Source organism: Mauremys reevesii, linkage group 1, assembly GCF_016161935.1.
Source record: "Mauremys reevesii isolate NIE-2019 linkage group 1, ASM1616193v1, whole genome shotgun sequence".
Taxonomy (NCBI): Eukaryota; Metazoa; Chordata; order Testudines; family Geoemydidae; genus Mauremys; species Mauremys reevesii.
The window spans coordinates 260632574-260656205 of NC_052623.1; the positions used below are offsets into that span (position 1 = coordinate 260632574).

Genomic DNA, 23632 nt, shown 5'->3' on the forward strand with positions numbered 1-23632 from the left:
TCTTCAATCATCCCTGACTATCCTCTTCGCTTCCCACGAGCTCTCCCTCCTTTCTTTCCAGTCCAATGCTAATTCACAATTACTATCTTTTTTTGAAAATAGGATAGACAATTAGCTTCTTTAATTAAGAATGAACCTCCTAAAAGTTCACAATAGAGGGTTTTTTGGTCTTAGGAAATGCCGAAGCTAAAATGGAGCAGGAATAACTAGATATAGAGACTTTTGAATCCTCAACTGGTTTCCCGCAGTTGCTCAGAAATCCTGACAAACACTGCTTTCAGCCTGATACTGAACACATTTCAGACACACACAAATGTAAGTTTGAAACATGCAGAGTGGCAACTGAAGCTATCACCGCTCCAGGGAAATCTCTGAATTATGTTTGTTACTCTTTCAGGATTGATTGTAGAAACATTTATAGGGAAAGGAGAGGCAATGCTGCCCTGTCACTAGGAGCCTTTTGACTCATCCCTGATGTGGCATTGGCTGAGTACTTTAGAGAATGAAGAGAAGCTGCTTGCCAGGCTGCACCACTGAAGTGGAGCGATGCAGCAGTAGTTGCTGTGACACATCTAGGGAGAAAGGGGGAAAATATGAGCTGGAGGCTCAGAGAAATCTAAAGGATGATGAGTCAGAACGTACCTAAATGTAAACTGAAGACTGGAACTTGGTATTTAAAACCTAACTGCACCAGTTTGCTCAGCACAACAATCTAAAAGCTTATGTGGTAAGATAAACAAACCACTGTGTAAAAAGATATGAATTGTGGTTGAAGGTTAATGCTACAAATGGTGACCAACAGTATTATTATTAGTATTTATTAATATTCTCCAAGAGACTCAGAGCCTGGTATCAGAATTGGAAGAATATTTTTTATCCTTCCCTTAACATTTCTAATGTAATCCAGCACAATAATGCCTAGGTGCCTTTTACATAAATAAGGTACCTAACTATTGTTCTGTCCAAAATAGATTTAAAACATTCTTTCTCACCTTTATTTTATCTAATTATGGCTGTTTTCCATGAGACCATGGCAGGAGATTACTATTATTGTGGGAAAGCCTGCTCAAGGAGATCATGCTCTATAAATTCTGAGACTTAGGCTCATCATGGTCTGCTGGTGTTTCACAGCCTAAGGCCTTGCATCTAGAATACCTTGCCCTTGAGAGTTTCATTCTAGGGATTGGTAAGTGTAGCATTGTGTTTGACCATAGCTGATACATGAAGCATGAAGGGAGAAGTGGGCTCAGAGATAACATGGGCGTATCCCACTGAGAACTTTTGAGGTTCAGGATCAACACTTTGAACTCATGCCAAAATTAGATGTGGAGCCTTTGTAAAGTGCAGAGTACTGATGGTTTTTTGCTTTTTAGTCTGTCCTATATTGGAGGCAGGACAACATGGTGCACCAGCTGCAGGAATTTAAACCTGCTTATGGTTGAGCCTCTTCCTCCCCCTACAGGATAAGGAGAGAAGTCCTCCTTAGATTTGCTTGGACAAAGTGGTGGTCAGATCAGATTATCGGCACTATTACAACACCCCTGATACCTCCCTTTAGGACAAAAATCCAGTTCAGTCTCTGTTGGGCATTATGAGTAGGTTTGGAAGTCATTTCCATTAATTCTTTAGTACGTGTGGTCTGATTTGCTCTCCATTAGAGTTCCCATATTGGATTTAATTTGGGATTGACACACTTGATGAGCACATTTGAAAAAGTTTGTTTCCAGAAGGGTTTTTCTTGCATTTTATGTCAGATGCAAATAGTATAGTACTCTACCTCCCTTGTCCTCTCTTTTTATGTGGCAAGCTGAGCAGTGTGGTGGACAGAGCTACACCAATTCATACAAGGTCAGTGTTGTCCTGACAATAGCCTCCTGTTGTCATCGATAGGTATGTGGCAAGCTGAGTAGCATGGTGGAGAGAGCTGCGCCAGTTTATAGAGGACCAGTATAGTCCCGGCATTAGTCTCCTCCTGTTTAAACTAAGGGCTTGTTAGTTCTGACATCTCCACTGGTCACAACTGCTGGGGTACCATTAAAAGAGAAAGGTGGCTTCTTAGATAGCTGGGCTTTATAGGTCAAAACTAACCTGAAAACAAATTTGAAGCAGAGCAGGTTGTGGAACATATTTAGCAAGCTGCCCTATAAGACATGAGACACTGGATTCAGCACTAGCTGACATTTCCCAGTGATCTTCAGATATAGCACCATGTAGACAGCAATATTATAGAGGTAATCCCAAGCCGACAAAGGAAGAGTTAACTGTAGCAAACTCACAAAGCAAACTAATGTTTTAGCTCTCTGTGAAATGCATCACTAAATTCTCAACACATTTTTCATCCAAGCATGTGGGAAGGCTCAAATCTACTTCTGCTGAAGTCAAAGGTGAGATGTTTGAACACATGGGAGTTTTGTTGTTTATTTCAATGGGGATGGAATTGGGCTCATATTCTGTTTTAAAACCAATGTTAAAATAATTCCTTTTGTTTGGAGAACAAATTGTAATACAAATCATGGACCCAATCACATACTCTTTATACTGGCAATGTTCTTGTCAGTGTGCTCTACATTTAATTTCCATGAAATTTTATATAATGGTACAGAGATTTACTAAAAGCTTTGAAGAATTCTGTGCAACCACATGACATACAATGACAGTTTTTTGAAAGCTGTAGCTAATTTTTATTTATTTGTCAATTGGAATGTGTTTATTGAATTTGCTTGGACTCAGTCTGGTAGCTGATTATAACCTATAATTTCCCAGCATGTTCATATTGCATTTTGCTTAAAATTTGGATTAGTTTTATTCCAAAAACGCAATTATAATGAATGAATTTCTAAAGCAAAAGAAAAAAAAAGAATTTATATCAGATGGAAAACATTAAAAAAAGACAAGGTAGAAAAAGAACAATTGAACCTTATTGTGTCTTGTAAAACAGTTTCACTACATTCAAATAATATGAATAATATTTATATTGTCCTTTTAATCAGTGGATCTCAAAAACATTGAGAAGGTGGATCACTAGGTTCCTCCTTCCATTTTGCAGCTCCCACTTGTGGATGCATGGACTGTCTGGATAGGGGCCAAGTTAGTCTTAATGGTGTTTTACTGAACTTCATCATTTCAATAGCTAACTCTTTCCTTTTATTGATTTAAAATTATGGATAAGTTGTTCTGTACATATGAGAATTTGATCAGAGACATGAACAACTGTCCTGTGTTGCATATAGAGAAATCAAGTGACTAAGAGCCTGATACTTGAATTGCTGTGTGTGCACACCCCTGTTGACTTCAGGTGGGAATTACAAATGTGGAGTGCTTGAAGGATCAGATCCTAATCTTGTTTCTTGACATCAGAGAAGCTCATGTACCCTTGCACATTGCCACAAAAGTTGTGATCCATCCTAAACTAGATGCTGGTGTATTTGGGGCACCCTCTCTGGAATCTTTTGAAATTAGCTGGAACCACAGCTAAAAATACATTTGGACTGTGAGTAACCTAAGCTGGTTCCCTTCCTACCCCTTTCACTGCCACAGGGGCAGAGACTGTGACTCTGCCCAATGTCACAGACATTTATTTCAGCTAGGTCAACATACAAACAAGTGGCTGGGGCCTGGATTATGCCTTGATTGACTGATGATTGTGATGAGTGGATGTGTCACCTAATGCAAGTCATTGTCTCTAGTTGATAACTCTAAGATGGAACTGACAGTCCAGAAGGGCAGATAGGTCGGTGGCAGCTTCCATTGTTTCACTGGAAGCAGAGAGAGGCCTAGGATCCATTGCAAGTATGCTTAGGTTTGGGGAAGAAGAGAGGAGCTCATTTGCATGAGTTTTCCAATCTCTAGCATGGTTGGGTACCACCCTTCATTCCGTTTAGTAACTAAGCCTGACCATCCCCAAGCCAGTTCATGCTGCAGTCTGGGATGACCATGCTGATTACTGTTACATAAGTCTAGGTCAGGATTTGACCCAATGGCTTAAAAAAATTAAGACTATTGTTGCTTATTAAAAGTCAACATCAGAATTAGTTCCTTCTAACAACCTCTCTTCTCCTGAAACTCTGAAAAGCCTCTGCAGCATGTGAAGCTGTTAATAAAAAAATTCAAAAAGGAATATTCAATCTCTTGGTTCTTAGTTGCTATATATCCTCATTACACAATCTATTATCATAGTTAGAGTCACTTTTGGCAGCCCAAGTGATGGATTAAATATGCACAGAAGATGATGAACTACTTCTCTCATTCATATTGACATGGTCACTTTAAGTCAGGGTTCAGGCAAACTGCCAGAACAATGCTCATGATTCTTGTATTTTATTGGTGGTGAAACCTACCCCTGCCACCTCAATTCTGTGAATAAATAAAGGATTTCAATTTCCACTGCTAGCATTCTGGCTTCACAACCTCTACATTCTCTTTTTCTTACTTAAAAAAAACAAAGAGCTCTCATATGTCAAAAAAAAATCTTGAATGATGCTTTTATTCAGCATATGTGACTGTTGAGATTTTAAGTTGCTGAATGAATGCAGAGTGCATTTACAGAAGTCATATTGCTATGGTTATGAGTTACGCAACAACACAGTGTCAGTCTTCTGACTGGAATCACGCTATTTAGCAATACCATTTGGACGAGTGAGTTCACATACTGAAGCCTGTCCAACAGTTCTAAGAAATTTGTACCTTTGAAAGTATTCAATATATTTCTTTATGTGTTGCGGCATGTGTTATTGTTCTCCAGAAATCTCAGTGAACTTGGGGTCATTGGATTGCTTTCTTACTGGCTGCACTGACACTGAGCAGCCGTCAGTGCACTTACTGTAATTTTAAATGCCTCTAAAATGGAACACAAAGCAGTGCTTTAAAATAGCTTCACAGCTATACCTTTAAAATAGTATACAGGAGGAGTCAGCGTCTGAAGAAAAGGTAGGTGATTCAAAGTGTAGTTTATTACTCTGCCCTGGGGTCATGCTGCTGTGAGATGGTGATTCCTAACTTTTGTCAGCTTCAGGCACAGTCTGTTTATTCCAGTTTCTTTGTAACTGTAGGCCTTTCAGCAAGGAAATAGTCTTCCACTGGTATACAAATAGATTTGAGTTTACCTCAGGGATGTGCACAATCAAACTCCTCTGGGGCCAGAGCGGGGAGAGTGAGCTCCTCCATCCCAGGCCAGGGCAGGAGATGACAACTCCTCTGGTCCTGGGGCCATGGGGGAAGATCCAGCTCCTCTGGCTGCCATGGGACAGTGAGCTCCACTGGCCGCATGGGGAGTGGTGTAGAGTCAGCTCTACCGGCCCCAGGGCTGCGGTGGGGAGATTCAGCTCTTCCAGCCTTGGGGGGAAGGGAGAGTGAGCTTCTCCACCCACCAGGGGCACAGGAAATGCCCCTTCTAAAGCAGCCACATTTTTATTCCTGCACAAGCCCCTGCTTTGCCTGGATAGCCCGTCATCTCTTGAGTTTATAAGCAACCAGCAAAATGAAATCTTTACTCCATGTATAATCAACCTGCTTTGAAAACATAGAAACAAACAGCTATCAGTTTCTCTATTCTTCTGAAAAATTCAGGTCAGAGCCAGTTAAGATGGATTTATTGGGGAAAAGCCTGATTTGTCAGTTCAAATTGTTCAAAGTAGATATCAGTTTTTGAGAGTTGAACACAATGGTGAGAGAAGACAAGCCACAAAGAGAGAAAGCAATGTATCATGGCACTTGGATGCATAGAGAGGACTGGGATGGTTCAAGGTATTAGTGGGGTTTTTGTAGTGCATCAGTTCAATTCCAATCAGACTCAATAAGTGAAATGCGTTACGATCTGTAAACGGTTGGGAAAAGAGTTAGTAGTCTCTGTTATAGTTCCTAAGGGGCAATAATTCACATCACAAAACCATTGGCACTAGCTGGCACTCTTGTTAGTAGTTTCAGTAGACTGGCAATGGCTGAGTGAGCAGAAAGCCTGAATTATACTTTCACCCTTAGTAGTCTGGAGATAGTCAATCCAGCTCAGGGCTGAAACACATTCACATCTTACTGTGAGGGATGCTTACACTACTGCTGCAAATTCTGCACTTGTGGACAAATAAAGAGTTTCTGTCTCTAAGTTTCTCAATGTTACCTGTCACTACCTCCTACATTAACTTTTTAAAAAAAGACAGAGAAAAGAAGGTTGTCATAGTTCTTTTCTTTTCTTTTCTTTTCTTTCAGCTAGCTAAAACCAGGAAATAGAGGAAATCATAGGAAAGAGTCAGATTTCATGAGATTTCCAGACCAAATTGGTTTACATTGGATAAGAAAGCTAAACAAATTTCTGAACCTTCTGAGCTTCACTGACAACTTTTAATGCTGGAGGCTTTACTGATCTAAACTATGCTCAGAGAAATATATAGAGAAAAGATGTTGAGATGTGAGGAGTTTAAGAAGTTATTGATAATCTGTTAAGAGGGTTTGCTATTACAGGGTTTTCTGTAAGTAAAACTGGAATACTGTACATTGTATTGAAAGAGAGACACTGAGTTTTCTATAGAATATAAAAGTTAGGGAAGAATCAAAGGTTTTGCTTCTTTGTGGCTTGAAAAAGAGGTTGAATGCAGCGAACAATGAACTGAAAACAATATACAATTCTTCTTAGAAACAAAACTCGAAATTGTTCTAAACATAGTGCTGAGATCTGCAAAATACAAACCATCTTTAGAGGAAATCAGTGAACATAGTTAATTGCTGGATACAACTTTTAAGGAGTTAGGAAGTAAAAATCAAAAGGAGAGGAGAAAACACGAGAGAACATTTTTGAGTGACTACACACATACACTATAGCCACCTTCCCCTCAGGTTGAAAGAGGGTTAAGGCATTATTGTTAATCGGAATCATGGTAGTATCTAAGCTTTCTCAGGTAAATTAGAATTGCCTCCTTTATGCATGGGGATACACTTACTGCTGCACTTGTGACGCCGCTGTACAGGGCTACTCTGCTGAGGGTTCCACAGTGGAACAGCTTTCTGTGGGTCTTCCACAAGGGTGAATTTCACTTAGTAAGCCAGGCTTCATTATGACAGTGTTTACCACAGGGCTATTCTACTCTGTATGTACACAGATTATAGCGGGAGCAGCAACAATCTATAGTTAGACTTGGAAGAATTCAATTTTGACATTTTAAAATAATTTTAACGAATAATATCAATGTTTAATTTAGGTATTTTTTCTGTATTTTGATAGATTTAAATGTACACAATTGTGGGAAATTATGGATGTGTGTGTGGGGGGGTGTCAATAATTATTTAATGACAGCAGACACTGAGATTCAAAAAAGTTAAAGCTTTATAACCGTTAAAACACACCACATGTCAAAATATACAAAGTAAGTATCCTTAAATTAAACTCTGATAAGTTCTCAAGCAGTACTTTTCATACCTTGCCTATCTGTCAATTTCAGTTATCGTTGATGGAAATATTTTTTCATCGATTTGTAGCTGTACAGTGAAATTGATGTTTACTGACATTTACTAATATCTAATCCTTCCAAGCCTATTTATATTACAATGCCTAACACTTCCCATTGTGCAGTTTCTCTGACTATTTTTTTTTGAGAGTTCTAAAGACTCCCTACTTTGCAGCAGGACTTGGATGTTTGGCAAAGTGATACTTCTGGGTCAAGAAAAGCCCTTTACTGTCCCTGTGGATCTGTCTCTGTTCAGAATTGGTGAGTGGTAAAGCAGTCCACTGTTTGCATGTGTTTATACATGCTCCACTAATGGCTGGTTCACACAGTATAACTTCATACTCCTGTTGCCTTCTGTTCTTGTTAGTCTTTTAGCTCAAGTGGTAGAGGTCTATGCTGCAGTGCCAGGTTTTAGACCCCACTGAAGAGGTACTGGAGTAGTGGGCGGGACAGTTACAGCTGCATATTATAGAATTTGGTTTTGCTGTGTCTCAATTTCACCATCTGCACAATGGGGATAATAATACTTAGATCTCAGGGGTAATGATTATGAGGATTAATTAGTTGATGTGTGTACACTATCTTAAACATCTAAAGCTCTATTAAAAATGTTAAATACTCTGAAAAATCAGGCCTGGTCCCTCAATGTATTTGGTTGGATGCCCAATCAGTAACATATCTACATTTAGAAAACATCCTACACATTTTGGCCTTAATCTCTCTCTATCTCAGTTCAGTGAAATAGGGATAATCACAGGGAAGTTGTAAAGTTAGACACATTAGTCTTTGTGAGGTGCTCAGATATATTAGTGATGAGCAGCATAGGAAAGCTTGTAACAACATTAATAATTCTTTATTCAATGCAGTTTTTGGCTGGTGTGCCGTTGATAGGGCCATGCATTGAATAATGAGGAAAAAATGAATAATTACATGATGACACCTATTTTTATAGGACCAGCTGTTCAATAAAGACTATCATAATATAGAAGCTGATTTGCCCAAAGCCGCACAAAGGAGCAAATTTAAGGTTAATAGGTTCATAGATTTCCAGTCCAGAAGGGACCATTATGATCATCTGGTCTGACTTTCTGCATAGCATAGCCCATAGGACCCTCCCAGAAATTCCTTCATTTAGCCCATAACTTCTGTTTGAGTGATAGAATAATTTTTTAGAAAGACAGCCAGTCTTCGATTTAAAGATTTCAAGTGATGGAGAATCCATCGCATTCCTAAATAAATTATTGCAATGGATAATTACTCTCACTGTTAAGTTTGTCCCATATTTCAAGTCTACATTGGCTCTTGTTATGCTTTTGTCTGTTTGATTAAAAAGCCCTCTACTATTAGACATTTTCTCCCCATGTAGGTACTTATTAGACCATGATCAACTCATCTCCTAACTAGACTTGGTTGGGAATTTTCAGACAAAACTGTTTTTTTGTTCGAAAATGTTGATTCATCAAAACTGAAATTATGTGCAGGAAGGGACTGGTTTTCATAAATCTCCTGGTTTAAAAAATGTTGGAAAAAAAGGTTTTGAAAGTTTCAAAACATTCTGTTTTAACATACTGTATTCAAAATGAAAAAAGTTTTGGTTTTTGGTTCAAAACAACTTTTTGTTTTTATGTTAGTTGATTTATACTAAAAAAAGGTTAAAATGTTAAAAGGTGGAAATCAGTATGAAACATTTTGAATAATTTACCCAATCTGATTTTTTTTTTCAGATTATCAATTCAGGAAAAATTTTCAAGATTGACTTTTTGTGCAGATTGGGTTCAGGAAATTTTTTTTAGAAATCTCAAAAGATCTCATGGGATGGGAAAACCAGTTTCCACCCAACGGTAGTTCTAACCTTCTGTCTGATAAGACAGACAAATTGATTTTTAAGATTGCAGAAGCAATCTTAATGCTGCTACTTCCTAGCTTTTGATTACTTAGCCACATAACCTTGAGACCATTCTTTTAACATATTTTTAGTATGTAATACAATTGTGTGTGTGTGTGTGTGTGTGTGAAGTGTCTTCTGTTGACGGATGTTAAGAGTAAATGGTATATCAGACATCAAGTAAAATATTTAGGATTTGCATTACTATGGGCTTCCCACATCCCTACCCTTCCCAAAATAACTAAGTCTCTGTGCCTGTTTACACATTGAGATACTGGCCAAAGATTGGGGTGATATCACACCCTGTCTGTATGTCTACACAGCAAAAAAAAACAACCTGTGGCTGGCCCATGCCAGCAGACTCCGGCTGGGGCTGCGAGGCTGTTCAATCGCTGAATAAACTTCTGGTCTCAGGCTGGAGCTCAAGCTCTGGGACCCTCCCACTTTGCAGGGTCCTAGAGCCCAGACTGTGTCCCAAGCCTGGAAGTCTACATAGCAATGAAACAGCCCCACAGGCCAAGTCCTGAGAGTCGGAGTCAGCTGGCCTGGGCCAGCCGTGAGTTTTTCTGAGGTCTGTAGACATACCCTAAGAATGCAGGAATGTATGGGTATGTCTACACTACCCGCTGGATCGGCAGGCATCGATCGATCCACCAGGGGTCGATTTATTGCGTCTAGTCTAGATGTGATAAATCGATCCCCGAGCGCTCTCCCATCAACTCCTGTACTCCACCGCCGCAAGAGGCACAGGTGGAGTCGATGGGGGAGTGGCAGCAGTCGACTCACTCACCGTGAAGACACCACGGTAAGTAGATCTAAGTACGTCCACTTCAGCTACGTTATTCACGTAGCTGAAGTTGCGTAACTTAGATTGACACCCCCCCCCCAAATGTAGACCAGGCCTTAGTGAGTACTTAGATAAGATAAAGGAGTAATACTGGTACTTTATAGCAACAGAGACATTTGCAAATCACCAACAATTCTTTATATTCTTCAAATTGCAAGGAATTTAAAATTATTTAAATACAGTTAGTTGCAGCTCATTGTTATGGAGACCAAAACTATGGTCAGATTATTCAGAACCCACAGAGATAAAATCCTTTAATAATATGGACAAAACTCCTTAAGAGGTTATGAGGTATTTTTATTTATACTCTTCTACATATGAGACATTGAAGACATTAGAAAACAGGCATTGTCTCATGCTTCCTGCATCAATTATTGTTTTTCCAATACTGAATTTTTATCCTCTATTGTTTGTGTCCCACGTTTGGGCTTTGGCATGTTGTAGGGTCTTGCAAGCAATAACTTGCAAACTTGAGGTTTTGCAGTCTTGACTGACCACCATCTGTTTCAGACTACTTCCTGATATAGAATATTTGTTCATATTCAGCTTTCATTATTTTTAGCTTGCTCTGGAAATTACCACCCTTCATTTTATGTTTTACATATTTATGCTAGAAGATTTTATACTAAGCATATTAGAATGTTTCACGTCCAAGAGACTCACTAAGCCAATTTTTATTTTAGAGAGTTTTTGATGTCTCTCTCTTTAAAAATGGTCATGTTTTTTCACAAGCAGTGACAGGGTTTACAAACACTACACAAATCTGGAAAGGGTTAAACAGCTCCCGGGGTCCAATCAGCCCTACCCACTGATAACTTTTGAAGTAGATATGAGGCTTTGAGAAAGAAGGTAAAAAGGGAGAACTCAGCTCAGTTGGTGACTGACTGGGAGGGAGAGCAGGCCTTCAGCTTTCACTGTGGGGAGTGAAGGCTGCCTGGGGTGAGGAATTGAAGACCTCCCTGAGGGAAAGTAGACTTGGCCTGGCCTGTTTGCTTTGTTTGGTTGCCAGTGACCAACTTAAACTTGCACGAGCCCATGCGGGGCAGAAGTATTTGTTTCTTGGTATGCTGTTGAGCCCAGGAGGAGTGGAGGAGTTTGTTTCTTTGTGTTTATTTTGGACTTTGGGCACCCTGGATGGGGTGGAACTTCTATATGACCTAGCCAGGGGGCTAATTCACCTCAGCCCAGAAGGTGTTGGAGGCTGGGTGGATCAGTGGAAGATCAGGAGTGAGACAGAGGCAGAGCCATTGCCATACTGCACCATGGAGTACAGGGGCATGTGGGAGAGCATGGCTGCCCAACCATTATTAAAGTCTGTGAGTAAAATTTTCAAAAATGCCCAAGTGACTTAGCAGTCAATCTTCTATTTTCAAAATTGACTTAGGGCCAGATTTTTAAAGATGTTTATGCTCCTAAAGATGCAGATAAGAATCTAGTGGGATTTTCAAAAGTGCCTGAGCACCTAACTTCCACTGATTTCTATAGAAGTTAGGCACTTAGGAGCTCCTATGTTCCATTGGCTTTCAATGAAACATAGGGCTTGTCTACACAGTAATTTGGACCACTGTGCAAGTATAGATATATTTTTTCCGTTATGCGCTAAGCTATTTATTAAAACTGGGTGGAGTCCTACTTATTTAATAATTCAAAAATAATCACTTTAAATTCAGAATCTGTTATCTATTACTTGATTCTTTTTGGTGGTGATATCAAATCTGATTTATTAAAAAAGTTTCAATCTATTTCCACTCAATTCAGGTTGGTCTGTTTGAAATCAGAGGTGATCCAGAATATAACTCACATTTGAAAAGAGTCATAGAAAAATAGGATACCACCACCACCACCACCATCAATTATCTTCTCTTTATGAGTTTTACTCTTAGTGATAACAATTAGTTTTACAGCATCAACCCCTGTAGGTTTTGAAAAATAAAATAAGATGCCTTTGCAACAAATATGTTCAACTTAAAACAGAGGTACAATAACAGAGGTATACTCCAATGCTTGCAAAAAAGAAAAGGCTAAGGGTCAAATGCTATTGTCTCTGCAAATGTTGCATTTTATAGTTCCTGAAAGAGTAATTAATGATCCACAAAATATTTTCTTTAAAAAAACTAAAAACATTCGGTGTGAGCAACAGATATCAAATTAAAAGAATTGACCTAGTGCAATGATTAAGAGTTACTTGCAGTCACATAATCTGATAACGTACTATTATTTCTTTTGAGGAGACTAAATTATTTTGACCACAGCTTGTGAAGCTAAAATTGTGTTTAATACTTCTATTACTTGACCAGAGGGCTATTTAGGAGTGTTTCTAAAGAGTCAGTGTTGTGAGTATCTATTTCTAGAGCACACCCTTCAGTTTTTAAATTGCTGACCCCAACACATTTTTACAGTTTCTTAAACCTAATTTTCCATTCACACACTGAGACAGACTATTTTTTTTCCAAACAAAGTCAAAATAGTACAAGGCAAAATATTAAGATCGGGTTGAGAATGACAAAGAAAATAACACCATTCAAGTAAACTGCACATTTATCTATTCATAGCAAATATAAATCACCCTCTTTTTTTTTTTAGTGCTATTCTCTGGCTCTTCTTGAAGAATGTAACTATTGAAAAAAATTGGCAAGATCCAAATAACTGAAGTACTGTCCTGGCCCCAGCAATTGGTTTGGAAATTGCAACCACAGCAATTAGCATTTCCAATTTCCAGTTCACAGAAGGTCAGGCAATGGGGTTATCCTTGGAGCAGTTATATTAGGGTTGGAGTTAAAGGGATTTTGCACTGTTGAGTCAGCACATGTATTGGTAATGACCTCAAGCAGAGTTTTGTCTTGTTTTCTTCCATCAATTGTTCTGCCACATACATGTCCATTGCTGAGCTAAGTAGAACTACAATATCTGTTACTTTATTGAATCCCTCCAAATGCATATAGAACCTATGGGTCCTCCTAACAGTTCAGCTTAGTGTCATTCAGTGTTCACTTGCTTATTGAAATATGGTCCCTTTCCCCATGTACTTTGGGGGCACAGCATTATAGTACAGATGCTGTTTCTTTAATTGTCAGATTGAATGGTCCAGTGGGTTCAGAGATAATCCTTATATAAAAACAACAAAATCGCTTTCCAGATTCAGAGCTCAATCTTGGCTTCTGGTAAAACTGTCTCCTCCCTCTCTAAGAAAATTGCATTGAGTCAATTTCTTCTATGTATACTCATGGAGCAAGACACTAAATATGAGAAAACGTTGTTAGAACCTGGCCCTGTATTTGCACATGGATAAATCATAGAATCATAGAACTGGAAGGGACCTTGAGAGGTAATCTAGTCCAGTCCCCTGCACTCATGGCAGGACTAAGTATTTTATAGACCATTCCTGACAGCTGTTTGTCTAATCTGCTTTTAAAAATCTTCAATGATGGAGATTCCACAACCTTCCTAGGCAATTTATTCTAGAGCTTAACCACCACGACAGTTAGGAAGTTTTTCTTAACGTCTAAACTTAACCTTCCTTGCTGCAATTTAAGCCCATTGCTTCTTGTCCTATCCTCAGAGGTTAAGAAAAACAATTTTTCTCCCTCCTCCTTGTAACAACCTTTTACATACTTGAAAACTGTTATCATGTCCCCTCTCAGTCGTCTCTTTTCCAGACTAAACAAACCCAATTTTTTCAATCTTCCCTAGGAGGTCATCTTTTCTAGACCTTTAATAAATGTTGTCTCTCTTCTCTGGTCTCTCTCCAATTTGTCCACATCCTTGCTGAAATGTGTTGCCCAGAACTGGACACAATACTCCAGCTGAGGCCTAATCAGCGTGGAGTAGAGCAGAAGAATTACTTCTCATGTCTTTCTTATAACACTCTTGCTAATACATCCCAGAATGATCACTTTTTTTGCAACAGTGTTATACTGTTGACTCATATTTAGCTTGTGGTCCACTATGATCCCCAGATCCCTTTCCGCAGTACCTTGTTCCTTCCTAAAAGGAGTACTTTATATTTGTCCTTATTGAATTTCATCCTGGTTACTTCAGACCATTTCTCCAGTTTGTCCAATTCTTTTTGAATTTTAATCCTATCTCCCCAAAGCACTTGCAACCCCTCACAGCTTGGTATTGTCCACAAATTTTATAAGTGTACTCTCTATGCCATTATCTAAATCGTTGATGAAGATATTGAACAGAACTGGACCCAGAACTAATCCCTGCAGGACCCCACTTGTTATGCCCTTCCAGAATGACTGTGAATCGCTGATTACTCTCTGGGAACAGTTTTCCAACCAGTTATGCACCCACCTTATAGTAGCTCCATCTAGGTTGCATTTACCTAGTTTGTTTATGAGAAGGTCATGCGAGACAATATCAAAAGCTTTACTAAAGTCATGAAATAACCACATTTACTGCTTTCCCCCATCCACAAGGCTTGTTACCCTGTGAAAGAAAACTATCAGCTTGGTTTGACACTATTTGTTCTTGACAATTCCGAGCTGACTGTTACTTATCACCTTATTATCTTCTAGATGTTTGCAAATTGATTGCTTAATTATTTGCTCCATTATCTTTCCAGGTACAGAAGTTAAGCTGAGGGCTCTGTAATTCCCTGGGTTGTCCTTATTTCCCCTTTTATAGATTGGCACAATATTTGCCCTTTTCCAGTCTTCTGGAATCTCTCCAGTCTTCAATGACTTTTCAAAGATAATTGTTAAAGGTTCAGCTATCTCCACAGTCAGCTCTTGTAGTATTCTAGGATGCATTTCATCAGGCCTTGGTGACTTGAAGGCATCTAATTTGTCTAAGTAATTTTTAACTTGTTCTTTCCCTATTTTAGCCTCTTCTGATCCTACCTCATTTTCACTGGCATTCGAATACAGCAGTGGACTTCTACAGATTGCCCTCTTTCCACTTTTGCTGTACCAGTGTGAAGTTTGCACTCCTACAAAACTCCCACTGAAGTTATTGGCTGTTCTGCTTGAGTAAGAGAGCAGGAGGAGACTCACCTACCATGATCCACATGAGCAGATCCCTATGTCCATGCAGAGTTCCACTGACGTCAGACCCAACTAACACAAGCTTGAGTTTGCAAATTTAGGTCTGCAATCTGATCTGTATGAGCTATGCCCATGGTGGAACCTACTGAAGTCAAGTGAGGGTCTGAAAGATTCAGGAGACAGCTTGTGTGGATCAGATAGGAGGATCCAGGCCTTAATGAGGTTTGTAAAATTAGAAGTAAACTGTCATATAAGGAAACTACAGAGAAGAACCATTAGCACTATTATATTATGCAATTTCTAGCCTTATATCTTTCAGGTGCATGTATTCATATAAATGCAAAATGACACAAGCTTGTCACTGACCATCAGTCTGAGAAAGGACTGAGTGAAGAGAAAAACATCTTATCTTAATTTGACAAAAGAATCAATGGAATTTTCAATATAGCTTGGGAGAAGGAGTTATTCTAACAACACATCTCTTCATACAAAAAATGGGAAAGTAACATCAATGTAATTGATCAGAACCTGGTGGAAAGTAAATAATTACGCTAATAAGGAATGTTTGTTTGCTGAATTCCAAAGTATAGTTAGGGTCATACTGGAAAAGGTTTCAGTAGGATCCGTAGGATCCGTGTTTTCGTTCAGTGCCCATTGATTTAAGGGACAGTGCCAAAAACAATTAGAAAAGGAGCCAGGAATATTTTATAAACCAATGTACAGGTATATTTGCATTTGATCTTTGTTATATATTTCAGGAATAACAAGACTTCTATACAGGATAAATATTTGGCAATAATGCATCTGATTAAACCAAGAAAAACTACATGTATTATTAGTAGCTTGCTCCCAAATTACACAAGGAGAAATTGGATACATTTTCAGTAGCTTGCTCTCAAATCTCTTCATTCCATGAGTCACCAGAGTCACTCTGCCAAACTAAATATGTCTCTGAAAGGCTGGAAACTTTAATGGAAAGAAACATAAAACTCAAAATACGTAGGAAAATTTAAGCTTCTTCTTGGATGACCTATTGGCTAGTAATTCAGGAATTTAGGGGATGCAGAGGCAAGACATTACAACCTTCTAATCTACAGGAGTTTTGAAGTATTGCGGAATGTGAACATGCAAATTAAACTAAAATAGATGTGCAAATTAACTCTCAGAAATCTATTGTGGCTGATGAAAAGTTACGAAAAGATGTTTTAAAAAAGCTCTTAGTAATAGTAGAAGCACTTGTCTGATAATTGAGTGTTGACTCACAAAATAGAAAATGTCAGTATGTTGTGTGCGTATATGCATCCCAAACAGAAACTCTGTTATAAACCAGTAAAGGTTGCTGAAGTGCATACAACACTAGCACATCCATCAAAAGTACCAGGGAATTCCAAATTAAGATTTCCTCATTTTTTCAACCTGCAACCATGATTTCACCTTCTTCACACTATCTCACCCACATCCCCTATCTACGACATACACGCCTTCTCTCTCCACCACCACATAAACCACACAGCATTTAAATCTGACCATGTAGAGTTGTTAAAGATGGATGTTTGTCAGTTGTTTGGAATGTAGAATTGGTGTTGCATTGAAAGAGATGGCAAGTGTGTAGGGTTTAGATTTTTATCTCATGATTCAGTAACTAGTGTTGGATGACTGTTGGAGAGAATTGTTTAAGATGAAATAGTTTGCATTTATCATTTTGGGTAGTTGTTTGCAATATTTCTGGTAGTGTTATTTTGTTGCTTACCTCATTTGGAGGTAGAGCTGGTCAACAGGTGTTTTTGCAACCCTTTATTTATCTTCAGTAATAAAATTACTTGGCCAAGGTGATTGGAATGAGTCACTTCCACTCTTCACTTTTCATAAAAAAAAAGTTTACATGATAGAGATTTTAAAATCTTTTCTTTTCTTTCACACACTCAACCATGGGTAAACATTCACTTATCATACAAAAGCATGAAGAATAAAAAACCCAAATATTTTTATATTAAGAATCACATGGTTTTGAATTAATGTGTATGGTCTAATTTTCAAATAAAACGGGACATTCTTCCCCATATTTATGCATTCACACAGGCAAACATAAGATTCATTTTGCACGCCACAATGGGAGATTTGGACATTCTATTATGTTTTCAATGCTGGAAAGTTGGGATTTCAGTTGAATTTCAAAAATAATATAGGGAAAATATAAATATGAAGGGTCAGAAAAGATGAAATCGGTATAGCTCTATTTAAGCCAGTGGAGCTATGCCAATTTATACTAGCTAAGGATTTGGCCTGAAAGCAACATCTGTCTGGATAGACTAGAGAAATCAGGTGTAATCTGCTTTGAGGTAGGTTCTTTGAAGGCCTGTTGTCTTTGACTCTGCATAGATGCTGTAGTTCTTGATGAAATTCTATCTCAGACTCATTTGTCTGCTTCAGATTTTATAGCAGTTTAATCATTACTGTGACATTCCAAAGCAACTCTACAGGAGTTGGCATTGGATGGGGAAATTTAAGAATCAGAGATACATAAAAATTAATAGAAGTCAGAATTTTAACTTAAAGATTGCTGCCATAACACTGACAAAATAAACCCATCTCTAGAATTGTTTCTAATCAGCAGTGAAGTTTTGGGAAGGGATATCATTTAATTTTACTTCCCTGGATAGAAGTAAAGCAATTTGTCACCCTATGCTGAGTATTATTGGTTAACACATGACTATGATGAGCTATTTTGGATCAGGAAGGCACTGAGAGATGTTTTAACTAGATTTACTTGTCTAAACCTGTGCTTATAATGACACTGTTAAACTCTCCATTGTTGTGTGCAGCCCACTCATCAGTGTATGTTACATGTTCCCTTCTGTGCCTGATGCACAGAAGATATCAATCTGTTAATGCTCTCCCATTGAGAACCTGGCTCCTTAGCTCAAACTGTGGAGATGTATGTTTTTAGCTCTGGTTTTTAGCTCTTTAATCTCTGATGCAGCAGTTTAGATGGTGACTGTCATATTTGCTCTAAACCAAATTGTAAAATAGTTTGAATTTCTAATAATTTTTTCCCATTTGACACAAGGGGCCCTAGAGTTACTCCAGGGATGAATTTGGCCCAATATCTTTGCTAGGAGCAGCATGAAAGAATTTGATGCCACATTTTTATTAGTTTTTTATTAGTTATATTGAAATATAACTTAGCTACACATAATCACTTTCATTTGTAGTCATAGTTTTGAACAAATGGGCTCATTTTAAGGAGGAATGTCGACATTAGGTACAGTTAAATAAGAAACTTATCCCAGACATTTTGAAAAGCATTAGAACATATGCTTAAATCCATCCTTATTCTGCCAAGCACTTAAGACCATGCTTACATCTAAGCACACATTTAAATTCCATTGAAATCAGTGGGATTTAAGCACATGCTTTGCTGAATAGACATAGACTGCTGAATTGAGTCCCTAGAGAGGCTGCCGTATGAATTCCCTGTCCTGAAACACTTACAATATGGATTGCTGTTGTATCAATCAGTCAAGGTACTAACAAACTTCAACAGGACTTTATTTTTAAAGTGGAAACCTCTTTACCAAGCTGCTGCTGCACCCTCTGTAACTCTCACTCTGCCTCCTCAACTCCTCCTTCCTGTTTCCTGTCCTTTCACACTCCCAAAAGCCAGTGCTCCCAGTTCTAATAATTACATGCAACATCTAAACACCACTGTCATAAACAGTTAGTTAAGGGTTAAGGTTTTTTTCTACCTGTAAAGGGTTAACAAGCAGTACCTGTGAACACCTGACCAGAGGACCAATCAGGGACAAGATATTTTTAAATTCCTGTGGAGGGAAATTTTTTTTCTGTTCTTTTGTTTTTAGAGAGTTTCTTTTGGGAGTTAAGGGAGTTCAGACATTTTAATTAAGTCCTCCCAGGATTTTGCAATAAATTCTTTTATTTAAGCTAGTGAGTATTAGCAAGGAACTAGTATTTTTATACTTTTATTTTTGTATTTGCAATTCTCATTCAGCAAGGATCAGATCACAACTTCCATCCTGTCGTGTTTCTCAGCAAGAAACTGTCTGAGAGGGAAAGCCACTGGTCCATCAGTGAGAAAGAATGTTACGCCATTGTGTATGCCCTGGAAAAGCTACGCCCATACGTTTGGGGATGGCGGTTCCAGCTACAAACTGACCATGCTGCGCTACAGTGGCTTCATACTAACAAGGGAAACAACAAGAAACTTCTCCACTGGAGCTTAGCTCTCCATGACTTTGATTTTGAAATTCAACACATTTCAGGAGCTTCCAACAAAGTTGCTGATGCACTCTCTTGTGAAAGTTTCCCAGAATCAAGTGGTTAAAAAGTGTTCTTGACATTTTACATGCTTAGTAGTAAATGTAATACTGCATGTGTTTTATTAATCTGTTTATTTTACAGTTCTAGGAGGAAATCACCGCCAGTGGTTCCCACTGTTGGCGATTTGGGGTGTGTGTCATAAACAGTTAGTTAAGGGTTAAGGTTTTTTTCTACCTGTAAAGGGTTAACAAGCAGTACCTGTGAACACCTGACCAGAGGACCAATCAGGGACAAGATATTTTCAAATCCCTGTGGAGGGAAGTTTTTTTTTCTGTTCTTTTGTTTTTAGAGAGTCTCTCTTGGGAGTTAAGGGAGTCCAGACATCTTAATCAAGTCCTCCCAGGTTTCTGCAATAAATTCTTCTATTTAAGCTAGTGAGTATTAGCAAGGAACTAGTATTCTTATACTTTTATTTCTGTATTTGCAATTCTGTGTTTTGCTATAGAATTTCTTTAATTCTGTACTGTTATTGCTTTTACTGAGAAAGAAAGGAGGGGGGATTCTCTCCAGAGATTAATAAGTTTAGACCCTGTGTATTGTTCCATCTTGGTATTACAGAGACAGTTACTTTCTTTTTATTCTTTAATAAATCTTTTCTGTTAAGGACTTGGTTGATCTTTCCTTGGGTGAATTCTCAGGGAAAGGGGGAGGAGGGAGGAGGATGGCATCCCTCTGTAGTTGAAACCCGGTATCTCTCCTAGGAAAAGGGAGGGGGGAGGAAGCAGGGGGGAATGGTTTATTTCTCCTGGGTGTAAGAACTCCATGGATTTCAGGCTCTTGGGATCCCCAAGGATTTTGGGGAAGGACTGTGTCCCAATACACGTACATTATTGGGTGGTGGCAGCTTTTACCAGATCTAAACTAGGATTTTAGTTTAGGGGAGTCCATGCAGGTCCCCATATTGGAACCCAACAGTTCTAAGTGGGGGTGAGACCTATGACAACCACATTCCCTCCTTTCTTAAGAAACTCTCCCAATTGAAATAAACATTGTTGTTCTAACCACAGGAAGAAATAGGAAACAAGACACTATACTATTGGCAGAAATATTACACTGAAAACACTGTAGATACTACATAACATAGTCTCTAGTCTAGACAGGTGGTCGTCTGGGTCTGAGAGGCCATCTCTCAAGCCCCGGTTTCAATGCAATGTCTTGTTGTGTTGATACTACGGTGAAGTCATCCAATGCAGACTGGGTGTTGGCATAATCTCCTCTGCCTCCTCCATAGGCAGGTGCAAGATAAGAAGCATTCCATACCCGCCCATCAGAAAGTCAGTAGGTGTAAGATCCCTTCTTCTCTATGATTTTAAGAGGAACTGTGAATTCATGGTCACCTTTGCGTAAAATTCCAGGTTTTTGTATTCTAACAAAGGAACCACACTCAAACTTTGGTTCCTTAGCACCTCGCCGCTTGTCTGTGAAAGCCTTATACTTTGCTTGGTTCTGTTCAATTGTTTTTCTCACATCATCCTTGGTTGGGGCCTCAGGTCGTGCCTTTAACAATCCAGCAATGTTCAGTTTAGTATTCATCTGTTTCCTATGCAGTAACTCTGCAGGTGATCTTTGCATTGTGGCATGTCGAGTAGCCCAGTATGCTTTCAAGAAATCAGTAGTGAAGGGTATCCACAATCACCCTTCCAGTTTAGCCGTTTGCAAACTCTTTCAAATTTCTTTTAAACCGTTTGATTTCCCCATTGGCTTGAAGGTAATATAGGAATGACCTTCTGTGTAAAATGTTCCTCTCTGCTAGAAAAGTTTCAAACTCCAGGGAAGTAAATTGACTACCATTATCTGAAACCAGTTCTTTGGGGTTACCTTCCCTGCTAAAAACTGAAGAGAGGAACTTAATTACTTTAGCAGGAGAGATTTGCAATGTAAATGCTACCTCAGGCCATTTACTGAAATAGTTTATTAAAGTGATGGCATAATGACAGTCAATTGGAGCAGTATCACAGGGTCCTACAATGTCAATCATCACTTTTTCCCATGCAGATTCAGGAAGAGGAACAGGCTGTAATGGAGGAGTACGTGTCACTGCTGTCTTATCATGCATTTGGCACAAAAAAGTTCTTTAATGCAGTAAGTGCAGTCTTGTATTTATCATCTGCAAAGGGAAAAGTGTAAAATATACTCTGCCCTTCTGCTCCATGGCAGTGGATTAGCAGAGCATGCTTTCTTACTTCAGAAATCTCTGTAGCACTGATTGCAAGCAGATAAGTCTCAAACATATGGATCCAGGCAGTAAAAGCAATTGGAGGCTCACCTGGGCTTTGCAGAAAGGGTACAGGTGGTTTCAGAGGCAGAAGACCCACCCTCATCCCCAAAATGTTGTATCAAACAGGCAAGATACTAACAAACTTCAACAGGACTTTATTTTTAAAGTGGAAATCTCTTTACCAAGCTGCTGCTGCACTCTCTGTAACTCTCACTCTGCCTCCTCAACTCCTCCCTCCTCCTTCCTGTTTCCTGTCCTTTCAGACTCCCAAAAGCCAGTGCTCCCAGTTCTAATAATTACAAGCAACATCTAAACATCACATTTGCCTTAGATGCTCAAGCATTTAATGCAAAAGGTTTGAATTAAGAGACTGTGTGGTCTTGGTCAAAACTGTATGATTTGTCTTTGTGACTCTAGCAGCTCTGACCAAATATTGCAAAGCCATTAATAATATCAGGACAAATGCAGAGGACCATGTGCAAAGGTTTTGGCCAATTGCATATAGGAATATGCCAGAAGTAAAATGAGTCAAGGGTTTTTCTTGGTATTTAAGGTTCAGTGAAAAAGTAAGAGGGACAGCAATGCCAAGAATTAACGCTGAGCTTGCCAATTTCTTCTTTAAGCGACTTTAGCCAACATGAGACTAAACAATGCATTAAATACACATACAACTCGCTGCAGTTAAGGAATCACATGTTAAGTAACAGCTTTTTGCTCAGTGTTAAAGTTGAGCTAGCACATTGATAAAGACAAACATCATGACAAGCTTTGTCATCTCTTTTGTCTAACCACTAATGAGGCCACACATAATTTGAAATTTTAGGGAACCTACTGCACTCTCATTTGGATCTTTCACAAAGATGTACATGCGTGAAAGTTTGCCCACTGCTTCAGCTTCAGAGCAGCCAATCAGCTGATCACTGTGCTCAGTGTAGTGCCACTGAATGAAAATTAAATTTATTTTTATTATGACTGGGAGACTCTGTAGGAGAACACAGTGGCACGAGCCCCCCAACCCTTTCCAATGTGGCAAAAATTGCAGACCCTCTCATAGGCCCTGCTTCTTTTTAAGGCATTCCTCCATGTTTTTTATGAATGGCAGTAAAATGTAGGTCATCACACCAGGGATTGAATTGGGAACTGCAAAGATAAAAAGCATGAGCTGCTGCATCTTGAACTAAATAGCCAAGACTCTATAGGTGGAGTTTGGAACAACTCATATCCTCTGTGGATTGGCACAGAGCAGGGATCCATAGCACACACTCACTGGTGGGTTATATAGATACAAAAGAGGTATGTGTCAGATCCAATTTGATTCCACAATTATTTCAATCCAAAACTGCACAGTTTCCATGTTGTTACTACACAGGCTCATCTGTTTCACCAGGATATATTTTTGAAACATCTATAAAAAATTCCCTAACACAGTTGAACATAGTACAGTAATTGCAACTTTTCAATGTTTCTTTTCAGGGCTTGTAATAGATCATTGCTTTCAGCTTGGGACATTTAGATGCGTGAGCATCTATATGGTTATCATAGTCCCCATAGCTACGGGAGAGGTATGGAATGCAATGCAATTCCATCTGTTGTAATTACATTGATTAATTCTGCTGTCAGGCCTAAAAATCCTAAAGCCATCCTAAAAGCAGACTTTGAGCAGGGAGGGGAATCATTGTCCTGGTACTTAGCAGAAGCATTGTGCTGGTCCCGTAACTACCTATTACTGGGCCACTGATTTCCTTCTCTGCAGGATACTGACTCCTTCATTTATACCTCCTTCTTACACAGCATGGGAGGTGTGATGACAGGTCTGATTATAGGGATTCCTGCCCATTTGGAAGAATTATCCAGTATTCTCATGACATGTACAAGGGAGGGGGGATATCTCTGAGCATTCCCAGGGATACTGAATTGGTT

General features: G+C 38.9%; 1 protein-coding gene and 1 long non-coding RNA gene across 2 annotated transcripts in view; one reads left to right on the forward strand and one right to left on the reverse strand.

Annotated features, from left to right (window-relative positions):
- The window catches only part of IGF1 (insulin like growth factor 1), an 81289-nt gene that overhangs the window by 44730 nt on the left and 12927 nt on the right, over positions 1-23632 (reverse strand). The window lies entirely within an intron of this gene.
- Positions 4845-15023, forward strand: LOC120372564. The gene is made up of 3 exons (XR_005585050.1): positions 4845-4926; positions 7583-7694; positions 14997-15023. It is a non-coding gene; the product is annotated as an uncharacterized LOC120372564 (long non-coding RNA).